Source organism: Ursus arctos, unplaced genomic scaffold, assembly GCF_023065955.2.
Source record: "Ursus arctos isolate Adak ecotype North America unplaced genomic scaffold, UrsArc2.0 scaffold_36, whole genome shotgun sequence".
Classification (NCBI taxonomy): Eukaryota; Metazoa; Chordata; class Mammalia; order Carnivora; family Ursidae; genus Ursus; species Ursus arctos.
Window position 1 is genome coordinate 24,399,836 of NW_026623050.1, and position 14,994 is coordinate 24,414,829.

The following is a 14,994-nucleotide window of genomic DNA, read 5'->3' on the forward strand; positions in this document are numbered from 1 at the left end:
CTGTTTAGCTGCTTAGTATTCCATTGTATGTACATATAGTATAAACTACACTTTCAAATTTTATCTCCTATTTTCAACTCCGTGGAGTTTCATTTGGCTTCTCCTTCCATACACTCTTGAAATAACTACCATTCAGCGACTGGCAGTTCTTCCTGCGTTCGAAGAGAAGCAACACAAATGATGCTGACTCCAGGATTTGAACAGTTCTGGTATTTTCTCCCTCACATAGAGCCAATGAACACATGTGCTCTCGTCAGCAAGCTGCGTCCTTTGCCCTCAGCCAAGCTCTAGATGGCAGTGAGCATGATGAGTGCACCAGACTTCATTTATGGAGCTTGAGCTTTAAGCCCGTGGGACACCACGCCCAGCTGTAAACTGGCAAGCCGGTTCCACTGGCACATGCGCTCCATTTGCCTAGGAGCCTCAGGCTGAGCCCACCCCGAGTAGCTCCTCCTCCAAGATAAAGCTCTCTTCATGGTCATAATGCAGTCCTGAATCCATATGCTTGGTTTAGTTCTTCCTAATTACATCCATTGATGTTGAAAAACATTCAAACCAAGAAAGAGACCAAAGGGACTGTGGGCACTTGTAGCTGCCAAACAGGCAGGTTTTTATACCATGGCCGCTGGGGAGATACATAAAGGCCAGATGGTATGTCACAGCATATGTTCCCTACAAGGACAGCACAGAGACACTCTGCATGTGGAGAGCCTGGGGCAAAAACACCACCCGGAAAGCCATAAGAAACACAAAGGGATCAAAGCAGGAGTCCTGGAGTTACTCCAAGGGAGTGGGCAGCCCCAGGTGGCTACCTCCTGGTCACCCCCAGGCCTGAGTGTGCATTCCTGGGGGCTAGGGCCTTTTCTCCCGAGCGGGTGCTCTTGCTCTGGGATACACCCTTTTCTCTTGGGCACTGGAAAGCAAGCACACACTTAGCCTCTGTGTTGGACAAGTCATTTCTGAGAAATCCGCCGAACCACAAACTGACACTTTCACTAAGTCAATAAAAGTAGCATTTGGGTGATTAAGAATTCATTCCAGGCCTTTTGAATGGGTCGTCTGTAGCAGTAATTTGGTTTCTAAACTGAAACGAATACGTGTGTGTATGTGTATTTTGCAGCTTCACACGCCCATGTGATTATAATGTTATAACTTACGTTCTTACATTCTGTGAATTTCGGAAGACTCCTGGATTAATTTTGAAAATTTGGCAATAAAATCCTCTTACTTAGACATCCAAGATGTACTTACCTTACTCATGCTAATTGTAATAATACTCATCCTATTTATAATATAATATAATATAATATAATATAATTATACTGGGGGCCCAGAACTTTGCTAACTACTTTACATGCATTATCTCACTTAATCACCATCAAGAACACTGTGATGTAGGTTCTATTATTATACAAGTCTTAATAGATGAGGAAGCTGAAAGCGAAAGAGGCTAAGCGACTTGGTTCAAGGTCACAGGGCACATCGAAAGGGGATTTGGGTTGTCTGACTTCAGAGCCACCACTGTCATCAATAAAAATATCACCCTGGATTCTAGTTTTTGTCATAGATTGTTTAATAAGCTCTGGAGCTTCCTAAATTTGCTGAAAGGGTGAGGGGAAAGAAAAATCTCCCTTTGGATTTAGCCATCTACTAGTTTATAGAATTCTCTGCCTTTAAATTATATTCTACCCATGCATATAAACTGTCTTTTCTTTCTTCTATTGCTTTGGTATAAAATGGAAAACAAGAGTTAAGCATTTCAAAACATCTCTCATTTCAAAGCATATTGGCACTACAGTTAGGAGTTAGGAGTCTTTGGGATCTGTGTGAAGCCCTCGCAGCTCCACTGGGAAAAGTCCTGGTGTCCTGCTTGCTACTTGGCTTATCTGGCTAGAGGAGCACATTCCACTTCATCACAGTGGTTTGTGACTCTTTTCCCTGTGAGCTACTGGAGAGCAGGAACTATGTGACATTCATCTCTGTATCCCCTACATCTGCCTCATAGTTGTGGCTCAGTAAATTGAAAGGTACTGATCATACCAGTGTCGGGATGGTGATGAGATCAACCTGCAGCCTCTTTCCCTGATACTGCATTTTCAAATGAAGTCTCCAAGAGGCAGAGAGACCCCAGTCTCTTCCTAGGATTTGCTGCTTTGGTTGAGAGGCAGAATTCCTTTTACCAGGGCTCCTTAATGGTCTCAGAATAAGGGAATTTGGTGCCCCACATAAGTCCATCAATAGGAAAATACGGAATTTGAGACCCTTACGGTCTTCACTTTCCCTATCCTTCCTGTATGACAGCTACATGGTGGAGGTCAGGGAAGAGTGGGAATTCCATTTCTTAATGTAACGATATGATATTAAGAGCTAGCCTCTGCCCGGTCATGAAGATGAAGTATCCAGAGTAAGACATATAGGCAAACAGCACCTTCATTGTTCAAAAGGGAATGAATTCTAGGAATTATAGATCAATAGACATTACATTAATTTCTAACAAAATTATTAAATATTATTAAAGTGCAGATTCTGAAGTATTTAGAAAAGAGTCTAATGATTATTAGGAGCTTTTGTGGGTTCACTAGAAATAAACCTATTTACAGTTAATTTCTTTTTTTTAAAGATTTATTTATTTATTTGAGGGGGCAAGGGGGAGGGGCAGAGGGAAAGGGAAAGAGAGAATCTCCAGCAAACTCCCCGCTGAGCACAGAGCTTGACTCAGGGCTCTATCTCACAACCCTGAGATAATGACCTGAGCCAAAATCAAGAGAGGGATGCTTAACTGACTGAGCCACCCAGGCACCCCTAACTTCATTTCTTTTTCTTTTTTTTTTTTACACTTTTAAAGCATTGCTGGGTTGGTAGATTAAGAAAATTCTGCAGATAAAAAATTTGACATACTCCTCTTTCATTTAACTTGTAGAACATTTATTTTGTACTAGGTGGTGAACAAAATAAACCTTATTAATCCTGTGGGAGATAATGATAACAAGTAATCTCTGAAATTTGGAAGAGAAAAAAGACATGGCTTAGTTGGATGCTCTGTCAGGGTTGAAGAGTAGGCCCAGAAGGAGGTCTCTAATGGGGTGCAACCCAGAGCTCAGTCCTTCATGCTCCATGCTTATCAAATTTAGGGAGCCCAGAGCAAACCAAATGGTTGTTATGCTTGATAACACGGTTAATGTTTAAAATATTCTCAAGATAATAGAATGCTCTTAAAAATAGAGAAAAATTTAAAGTAACAGTTAATATGTTCATCTGTATCTTTTATATTTCAAATAGGTTTGCATTATTTCTTTTGACCCACACTTAGACATAACCAACAGTGAGATAAACTCCCCCAATGAATGTCCAGTAGGTAAACAAATAAATCTCTATAAGCAGGCTTTCCACATAAGGTACAGAAAGACCTGTCAAGAGTTGAAGGAGAAGGCTGCATTGTATTCACAGCCCAACCGGAAGAACTCCGTAGTCCCAACTGATTTGAAAATTTGAAGGGCTTCTTCAGTGATTACAATTATCAAATCTTCAAGGCAATTTGTCCTCTGAAAAGGAATAAATCAGCTAAGACACTCAAGACTGAGCTTTAGTAAACTAATGTTCACTAATAGTAAACTATTAGTTTTAGTAAACATTGGTTTGACTCACTGAAGAAAAGAGTTAGGTTTTGCTGATAAAAATACCCTATATTCTTGCTCTTTCCTATTGAAATGAAGATCAGTTGTATCCTATAGGTCAGTTGCTTCTGTACACAATTTGGTTTAAATTAGGGCTTGGTGCAAAATTTACAGGGGCTGTTGGGAATAATTATGAAGTTAGAATTTTAGGCATATCTAATTGTTTTCCAGAATGAGTAATTTTTCTTTGGGATCATTTACAAAGTATTGGTCTCAATCATCTGGCTGTCAGAAATTAGAATGACTTAAACACTGTTCACATATGTCATCAGGAAAGTCCTGGCGGAGCATAGCTATTAACAGAACAATTTTAGGATGAATGGAATCAGCTTATGCTTCCCATTAGCCAAGAGCCTGATGCGGGGCTCCATTCCAGGACCTTGGGATCATGACGCGAACCAAAGGCAGAAGCTTAACCAACTGAACCACCCAGGCATCCCTTCCTGGATTTATTCACGTAAGTACAAACATATATATGCAAATGTTTATTTTTCTTTTTCAAATAATGCAAACAGAACATGTTTTTCACAATCATCTTGATATTCTGGCACCAGGCATTGTGCTAGGAATACAATAGATGCTCAATATATGTTGACTGAGTTGGGGATTACCAAGGTTCCCGGTATCTAGACAGTTCTTTGGCTATTTGATTCTCTCCCTTCCTTCCCCTGCCACTTCACCCCCTTGGATATTAGAGAAATAAAACCCAAAGCAGTCAATTTTACTACCCAGAAGCAGAAGCTCAGTAAAGACAAGGGAAGATTAATATTCCTGGCTAAAATACACATGTATTTCAATTTTCTCTACTACTCCACCCACTAATGGTTCCAGATAATAGATAACTGTATCTTTGAAAACTATACTCATGACATAGATTATTTACTGTAAACTCTGTAATATAAAGATCACGAAATAAGGAATGACTCCTTCATGATCATATTAAGTAATCTTTATATTAGTGATCTATATATTAGTACTAAGCTACTACTTTGCTTAGTAGCACTTATTACTAATGACATTGTTAATATGACTTCTGTTATTATGCTTTAAGGACTGGAGTGCTATGCTGGTTGATTCTGTCATTACCATTTTTTGCTTTGTTTTGCCTTTTTTCTCCATCTTAGTATCCCCAGAAGAATCATAACTTTTCACAAAGGCATCTAATTTCTTAACCTCGAAGCAGAAGAGAAACATTTTTCAAATTTTCCTGTGATAGTCAAGGCGGGGTGGGGGGGGGTTGCTGAATGTATATACTTAAATGAATTAAACTCAGACCTTCTCTGGTTGGATGTGTGAGCTGCCCAGACAAAGATGAAGGTTCACGTAGTTTAAGGATGAAATATAGACCATCCTGTGCAAAACCACTGTGTTGCAGTTTAATTAAAAGAATTCATTAAAGTGGTGCCCCATCCAGGGTAATTAGTATGCGTAATTTATGCGTTGCCTAATACACAAGGGCAGTAGCTTGAATAATAAACTCAAGTTAACCTTAAGTGGAAGAGATTGAATGGTCAGATGTTTATTTAGCTCAGGTTTGCTCACGAGTTAAGGTTAAAGAGGTGAAATTCAGTTATAGTTAATTAATTAATTTCTCAGATTTTCTTCATGAAAATCCTGCCTGCTCAATTGGGTAAAAGTTTAGTCAAAGGTGGACAGCACTATTTTTATTCATCAGCTATTTTCTGACATGTCCTCTAGGAAATTAATAACCATTTGAAAGAATAAATTTAAGGGAACTGCAAAGAGAGAGAAAATAAGACCAAAAGAAAAAGGTAGAGCTAATCTGGGGTCTGTGCCCACAGAAAGAACAAAACAAGGACAGAGGCACCTGGGTTACTGAGTTGGTTTAACATCTAACTCTTGGTTTTGGTTCAGGTCATGATTTCAGGGTCCTGAGATCAAACCCTGTGTCAGGCTGCACACTGGGCGTGGAGCCTGATTGAGATTCTCCCTCCCTCTGCTCCCTCCCCTTCTCTAAAAACAAACAAACAAACAAAAAACCCCAAAAAACCCCCAAACCAGGACAGATTCAAAGATTATCAATATTTTGGGCCTGGGGACACCTGGGTGGCTCAGTTGGTTAAGCATCTGCCTTCAGGTCAGGTCATGATCCCAGGGTCCTGGGATGGAGTTTCGCATCAGGCTCCCTGCTCAGCGGGGGAGCCTGCTTCTTCCTCTGCCTGCTGCTCCTCCTGCTTGCGAGCCCGTGCTTTCTCTCTCTGACAAATAAATAAATAAAATCTTAAAAAAAAAAATTGGGGGCCTAACTAGGACAAGGGTATCCAGTTTTTTTCAATAATGGGCCATGTGTTTAGGAATTCCTATATGTATTTAAGCTTTGCTATTTTTTTTATCAACTTATCAACAGGAAGAGCAAGAGTCCATGCTTGTCAGGTATGTAATTGCAAATATGAACCAGTTCTTACGCTAGTTCTGTTTATTCCTTTTACTAGAAATACTTCATCATGCCCCGATTCTGTGATGTAATTTTGCGGAATTAAACTTGAAGTGTTCAAGAATATGCAATTAATTGCATTCAGCTTCCATTACAATGACTTGTTTTTTTAAAGATTTCTTTTATTTTAAGTAATCTCTATACCCAATGTGGGGCTTGAACTTACAACCCTGAGATCAAGAGTCACATGTTCAACCATCCAAGACAGCCAGGCGCCCCAATTTACAATGACTTATTAATCAAGTCCTTTCGCAAGACAACGGGCACCTCACCCAGTGGTTGTGATGGGAAATGGTGAGGCCTGGGGAATCTATTTGTTTGTGTGAGGAAGCTAATTAGGTGAATTGGTTTTGACTGATTTGCTGTATTGGTGGCTGCATGTAGACAGAAGAAGCAAGTGAAGATAACGAGCTACAATCAGCCACACACAACAGTCGGTTTCAGAGTTGCATAAATCATGGACTTCCTTGATATGAGAGCCATTTCTCCCTTTGTGGAACTGCCATTCCTCCATTTCACACCATTCCAGTGGGCTACCAACCACCGCTGCTCACCTGCCCACATGGTGAGCACATGGCCTAAGCTAGGTCAATCAGATTGTCTCTTCCATAAATTTGGATTTTGAGTCGAGAGAGACAGAGGGGGAGGAAAGAGAGTTGGCACTGAGCCATCCAATGACCATTCCCAAAGAGCTGCAGAGATCCCTGAAGCTGCTATAGGTCCTTTTCAGAAAGTGATGTTTTCAACTCTTTCATTTTGTGGTCTTAACAGTATCTTGGCAAAATCCTATTTGCCTCAGCCAGAGTTACTTTCTGAGGCATGAAACCAAAGACAATGAATGTTACTACAATTCAGAGATGGAAGAACTTATTTCCAATTGGAGTGGTGTTGAGGAACAGTGTAGAGAGATGGTGGGGTACACTAGATTCCAGTCTGGTTTGCCAAATACTCACTGTCTACGAAGTACTGCATATACAAAATATGCAATTCTTCAGGAAACACAACAAATACCCCCATTTTATAGATGGGGAATCTGAGGCTCAGGAAAGCTCTGTAACTTACCCAAAGCCACACTGCTAGCAAGTAGGAAAGCTGAGACTTGAACCTAGGACTTCCTCACCTGAAAGCCTGTGTTCCTTCTGCACACCAAATGATTCTCCAGCTTGTGGCCTTGGGCAAATCACTTAGCCTCTATACACTTTGGGTTCCTTAGTGGTAAAACTTGGAATATAACAGCTGTCCTGTGTCCCCTGCAGGGTTGTTGTGAGGATCAAAAGAGAGAATGTCTGTGAAAGCACTTTGAAGGCTGTCACACTATCCAAATACTTGTAAAGGCTTCCTATTGTTAGGTGGAACTCCAACTAGGATGGGCCAGATGCTGAAAGGGGATAAGGGGGAGGCTGGAATAGGGTGTGATCACAGGAATGGGGCTCTGGGAGAGAAGTGGGGAAGTCCTGGGAGACAAAAAGTCCCAGGGGAGGTAGGGGTCAGCAGGTGCAGGCCTATAGAGTTTGATCCGCCAATCCAAAAAACTTAAGACCTGGGCTTGTGGAGTTGAAAGTCTGAAATGGATGGTTTGAAAATCAATAAAAGGAAGTGGTACTTTGAAATGGTGAGTAAAGGAAAAGTCTTATCTTCATGAGGTATGAGGCATTTTCACATGCATCATCTCATCAAGTCTTCTCCACAACCCTAGGACGTCTGTGTCATCCCTATTTCACAGCTGAGATTCTGAATCTCGGCAAGAGTTAAGAAACCTGCTTAATGTCACAATATAAAGGACAGGAGCAGATTTTTAACCCTGAGCCTTCTGGGGCTATACCCCCTATCTTTAGCTTCCTCTGATTCATCCTGCCACCTACTGCCTTCTTCCTCTCCTCACCCACAACTCCTTAGCTGGAAAGAAAATATAGGTCCTGGTCTCACTGAATGAATATGCTATATGATCGTGGATTAATCACTTAACCTTCTGAATTTCAGGTTTTCTTATTTATACAATGATCTGTTTGAACTCTAAAATACTCTGGAAGAGCTAACTCCCCTGAGGCTGTTTAAGGAAAATCCTTTCATTTGCATACATCTCTGCTCCTGAAGACCCAGCCCCCAGTGCTCCTCAGCTGTATCCTAGACTGCAAGTGGCAAGTAGGATTTTAGAGCTTACTGTACCACTCAAAGGAAACTCCACTTCTTGTAGCTTTTGCAATAGTGTAAAAATAAGCCATAGGTATGATACATTGTAAGATCATGATTTTACTGTTTAAAGCAGTACGTTTAGTATAGGGTGATCCCACTGTGCTCCCCTAGAAGGAATAAAAAAGTCCCTGCTTCAGGAATAAAAAAGTCCCAGATGTTCTTGATCTGGGACAATATCACCCTTCTAGTTTTACCGTGTGCCCCTTTGCCCTGTTGCCTACTTCTGAGAGACTGGATCATGTGAGCACCAGAGATAATATTGGAAAGACAGAAATAAATGTAATTACCCAGAACTGGAAGTAATTACTTCATAGCCAATAGCAGAAGTTTCTACTAAGCAACTATTTGCAAAATCACCCTTAGATTTATTTATTTTGGAGAGAAAGAGAGCGTGCATGTGCAAATGAGGAGGGAGGCAGAGGGAGAGGGAGACAAGCAGATCCCTGCTGAGCACAGAGCCCAATAGGGGACTCTATCCCATAACCCTGAGATCATGACCTGAGCCAAAATCAAGAGTCCTACACTCAGCTGAATGAGCCACCCAGGCACCCCATGTGGGACCATTATGAATAATAACTGAGATCCTGTCTTTGTTTGTTTTAAAGGAGACAGACGTTTATGGAATACACTGCAAGGAAGCAGCTGGCAGGACAGCAGAGGAGAGGCTGTCTACTGAGATCCTATCTTTGAAAATACCTAACAAAATGTCTGGCACCCTAATAGATTCTCATTCTCGTATTGTCCATAGTTATGCTGTGCAATAAAATAGCCATTGGACACGTGGCTACTGAGCACTTGAAATGCAGCTACTATGATGAAGGAAGCAGAATTTTATTTATTCTATTTATTTTTTAAAGATTTTTTATTTATTTGACAGAGAGAAAGCACAAGCAGGGGGAGCAGCAGAGGGAGAGGGAGAAGCAGGCTCCCCACTGAGCAGAGAGCCCAACATGGGGCTCGATCCCAGGACCCTGATGCTTAACTGACTGAGCCACTCAGGCATCCCTCCATGTCACTTTAATCACTGTATCCTGTAAAATACTATTACGTTGCAGTCTGTATATTGGACATTAGCATCATTTTTAGTACTACACATAAACATGCAAGTGGACAGACTCAGGTCATCATTTTCCTATACACTAGTGTAGTGTTATATTGTGTCTATTTGAATATAAATATAAAATGCAGATAGCGCAAATTAGAGTGATTCTATGAAAATCATAATCGTAATTAAATCAAAATCCTTATTTTAATTATAACTAAATTATGTTTCTGGTTAAATAATAAGTATGGACAAATTGTAACATTTAAAATGAAGGCATACTCTTAATGTGGACTTAAGTTGGAAATGCAGAAGCTAGTACTATAACTAGAACATCAAAAAAGAGAAGAGTCTAGAAGATACCAAATTTCACAATTTTCACATATGGCAATTATTGTTGGCCGCTACAGAGCAAAACAAAAATAAAGTGAACAACACTAGGAGCCATTTAAAGCAAACACAGTAAAAGTGATAAGTTTCCTTTCAACAGCTAAAAAAGAAGTAAAGAAATTAGTTATGTGAAATTAGAATCAGATGTCCAACAAAAATTTCTCAAACAATTGTTAACAGGATCTGAACTTGTAACTTTGGCCAATTATAAAATGGTTTAAATTCTTTTACACACACAGAAAAATCATTTTTAGATGGCGAGATGGTAAAATAAATTACTTCAGTTATGGAAATTTTGTTAGAAAACTATGAGGAAAAGACTAAAAGAAAATTTACAATAGTGAAAAATTTCAATTAAGCCCCTAAACAAGTAGCTATGGGTTGTAAAACCTTCCCAACAATGTCCAACAATTGATCCCAGTTCTGAAAAATTGCATGCACTTATTTTTCTCATCTTTAGGCAAGTTACTTGATGTAAGAGACACTATGCAGTTAATACTTTGGATACACTTTCGTCTCACAGAATTTTCAAATTTACTTAGAATTTGTCTATTCATGACCTAAAATATATATATATTTTATATATAAAATTTATATATATAAAATTTAGTGTGTAAGTAATTCTGGATATTTTATAAAAGTCAAAGAAAAGTTTTAGATAGATATGAAGAAATTAGTTTCTCCCAAGACAGATGATGAGCCAGCTATGTTAGGTCAAAAATTAGATTTACTGGAATTTTAAAACAAGGGACTGATATTTTCCTTTTGCTTCATTACATTGTGTGGTACAGACTGAAGATATTTGTGTGGAGTTTTCCTATGAAAAGCATTATGAGTACAGTTGTGAAAATCATCCAGTATACAGGTGCTATAAGTTACTAGTTCATGGAATTGTTGAAATGGAAGATAATGAATTAGATGATGTGTGCTCTTTACCAACAGTCATTACTTGAATTGTGGGTGGGTTCTAAAAAGAGTTAACAGTACTGGTAACTCCAGTTCAAGATTATTTTTTGAAACAAAAAGAACGCTTGCCACATTCAATAATTAAAGAAAAAAATGGCAGTGTAATTTACATGTTTCAACTGTATCATATTGCATATGAATGATCTAAACTTCAGTTGTATGGAAAGCAAAAAAATTTGTTGAAACTTTTCATAAAGCAAACTAATGTTTTTGTACATTTTTAAAAACATGAATCATGAAGACTGTTTTAATTGTAATCACAGTGTTAGGTAAATTGGTTGCAAAAACTATAAAAAAATATGAACATCACTTTGTTAATATTGATAAATTTAGAATTGCTTTTCTAATTGCAATATTCCTTTGAATTCAATGTTAATACTGAGTTGATGTAAGAGTTAGTGAATTTACTTAACTTAGACGGATGTAGTTTTAAAATTGATAAGGTTTTGCTTCAAAGTCAAATCAATTCTTTGAAGCAAAAAGATGAACCGTTTCATAAATATGAATGTGAACATTAAAGGAAAGTAATTTTTTGGTACTCAATTCAGTTATTGGAAAACTTTCAAGTATGTTTGGGACAACTTGGGTATGTAAATCTATTTTTTCAACTGTAAATTTTAGGAACTCTAAACGCAGATCACCTATTTCTGATGCAAATTTAGTATCTGAATTGAGATGTGCCTAAGTATAAAATACATTGGATTTCAAAGACGATGAAAAAAAAGAATGAAAACATTAATAATTTTTGTATTTATCATATGCTCATCATAGGTGGAATATATTGGATTAAACAAAACACATTATTTTTTTTTAAAGATTTTATTTATTTATTTGACAGAGATAGAGACAGCCAGCGAAAGAGGAAACACAAGCAGGGGAAGTGGGAGAGGAAGAAGCAGGCTCATAGCAGAGGAGCCTGATGTGGGGCTTGATCCCATAACGTCAGGATCATGCCCTGAGCGGAAGGCAGACGCTTAACCGCTGTGCCACCCAGGCGCCCCAACCAAACACATTAAAATTAATTTGGGGGCGCTTGTGTGGTGCAGTAGGTTAAGCGTCTGACTCTTGGTTTGTGCTAGGGTAGTGATCTCAGGGTCATGAGATCTAGCCCTGCAGGGGGCTCCTTCCTCAGTGAGGAGTCTGCTTGAGGATTCTCTTCCTCTCACTCTGCCCCTCCCCACCGCATGCTCTCTCTCTCTCTCTCTAAAATAAATAAGTAAATTAAAAAAAAAAAAGTCACTTAACTGACTGAGGTACTCAGGTGCCCCACTTAAAAATAAAATCTTAAAAAGAAATGTTGGTAGAATTTCTCAGTGAAGTTATCTGGGCCTGGAATTTTCTTTGTGGGAGAAATTTTGATTATGAATTCAATTATTAAATTGACATAGGAATTTTTTGTACTTTTCTATTCTATCAATTTTAGTAGCTGTATTTTCAAGAAATTTTTCCATTTAAATGGAAAATTTAAATTTACACATAAAATTGTATAAAATAACTTTTATCATTTCAATGTCTGCAGGATCTGTACAGATGTCCTTTTATGTTCAGTATATGCACTGAATGTCTTTTTCAACCCTTTTATTTCCACTTCCCTGTATCTTCATATTTAACAGGTTTTTTTCTTATAAATCAAAGGTAGTTAGGTCTTTGCTTTTTTTAAATCCATTTTTAAATTATTATCTTGGCTTTTTAATTAGAGTGTACATTCCATTTTAATGCAAAGTAACTGTTGATCTGATGGGGGTTAAGTCTACCACGTTAATATTCATTGTCCATTGGTCTTCACTTTTGTTCTTTTTCTTCTCTCTTTTCCAGCATTCTGCTGAGTGAACTGTGAATATTTTATATAATTTTATCTCTTCTCTTGACTTTATAATATACGTCTTTCAGGTTTTGTTTGGGTTTTTGCCGTTGTTGCTATTGTTTTTTTTAGTGACTGCTCTAGAAATTAAAATATGTATCCTTAAGTTATTATGGTTTTCCTTTAAATCACGTTATACTACTTCATGAGCAATGTTACCTTATAAAGATTCCATTTTTCCTCTTTACTGCCTTTTGTGCTTTTATGTTTTTCACTCCTACCCATATTAAAAACCCTCTTTACACTGTTATTAGAAACAATGCATTTCTATATAATAAAGTTATTTTACATGTACCTACATATTCTTTTTGATGTTCTTCATTTCCTCCTGCAAAACTGGGCTTCCATCTGGTACTGTTTCTCTTCAACATGAATACCTGCTTTGGTATTTCTTTTAGTGAAGTTCTGCTAGAGATGAACTCTCTTCTCTTTTGTCTGTCTAAAATGTTTTTATTTTGTTTTCATTTTGAAGGATATTTTCACTGGCATATAATTCCAGATTTTGAAAACTAATTCTAAATTTTTTTTGCCTCCAACACTTTAAAGATGAGTTTCCATTGTCTTATAGCCCCAGTGTTCCTACAAAGTCACCTGTAACTTGTATAGTTAGTTTCCAATATATAAAGTATCTTTTTTTTTTTTTTTCTGGCTGCTTTTAAGATTTTTTTATCTATCTTCGGTTTTCATCAGAATTTGACTTAGATATCTTTAGGTTTGGATTTTGTTGTATTTATCCTGTTTGGGCTTTTTCTTGAATCTGTAGGTTAATGTCTTCCATAAATTTTGGAACAATCACTAAAACTGTCTATTTTTTGGGCCTCATTCTTTTCCTTCTTCTGGGACACAAATATGTATCTGATAATTTGATATGGCCCCATAGATCTTACGGCCCGCCCCCCCCCCTTTATTTTCTTTTTATTTGGATTTGAATTACTTCTATTGACCTGCTTTCTATTTATTGTGTCCAATTTTCTGTTAAACATATTGAATGAATGCTTCATTTCTGATATCTTTATTTTTTCATTTGTAAGATTTTTATTTGTTTTCTTTTCATAGTTTGCAGCCTTCTGCTGATATTCTCTACCTATTCATGGAGATGTTGTCTACTTTCCCCACTAGATCCTTTAATGTATTTTTTCCTACTTGTTCTAAAGTCTTTGTCTGGTAATTCCAACATCTGGAACATCTCTGGGTCTGCTTCTATCGACTTCTCTCAACCATACTTCATATTTTCTTGCTTTCACATATCTCTTCAAGTTTGATTGTATGCTAGTAATTGTGTGTTAAGGATAATCGATAATAACATACTGATATATACATCCAATAAAAAGTACACCTCTTCTTATGTCAGTTCATAAATTGGGGTGGAAGGGGGCTGGACCAATTTAATCTGTAGCTGGATTTTGTTGCGGCTTCAGCTACAGTCACTCACCTCGGCCCCAAATGTTTTGAGGGAGGGATTAGGGTTTCTCTTCAGTAGGGGGTGGGATCTGAGCCCTGGAGAGACTCTGAAGAGCTCTTTGTGCTTTACTGCTCTGCACCCATGTCTTAGCTGTAGGAGATCTGTAGCTGCTGTACCTCTGCCTAAAGCCAGACTGACAGCCTTTTGTCAGCGCCAAAGTTCTCTTTTCTCCTCAAGAGAGTCTTCTCTGCTATGTTCCCAGGCACTGGAGAGCCTCCACAGTGCACTTAAAAAGGTCCAGGGTGGGTGCCTTGGATAAATATCTTTCAGTTCTCTTGCCCCGCAGAGGATTTAGAGTGGTATTCAGAAGACAGGTGATACATGCATCACTATCCTTCTGCTTTCCAGCCTCTGAAATGTTGTTGCAAACATCTCCTTCTCCATACTTTCTGCCCTTGTAGCTTATTCTTTAAAATATACATTTAAATATCACTTTAAATGGGTTTTTGGAAGGAGCACATTAAATATGTATGTTCAATTCATTCTCTTTAGTCCGACATCTTTCTATTTGCTTTCCCAGTCTTTGGTTGTTCTTATTGTTATTGTTAAGCCTTTGCATATTTATTTATAATTTGCCTTATTCCAAAGGGCAGTCCAGTTTCTACATTCTAATGCTTATCAACTCAGCTTTACAAAAATAAGCCCAAACCTTTAGAGTAATTCAGCCAATGTAACTAAAATTTTATAGCTATTTAAAGGAATTTAGCTACCAAGAGCTCATCTTCAACAAAATGTCCTGTCCACTGGAAGGATGGATGCACGCCTGGATTTAATCATTTGCTCATGCAACAAGTTTATATTTCCCACCTTTCCTCTATCCCAACTTTATGTTTTTTAGTATTTCCTTTTTTTTTTTTTAAGTAATCTCTATGCTTAACATGGGGCTCGAACTCACAACCCCGAGATCAAGAGTTGCATGCTCTGTCCACTGAACCACCCAGGCACCCCTCC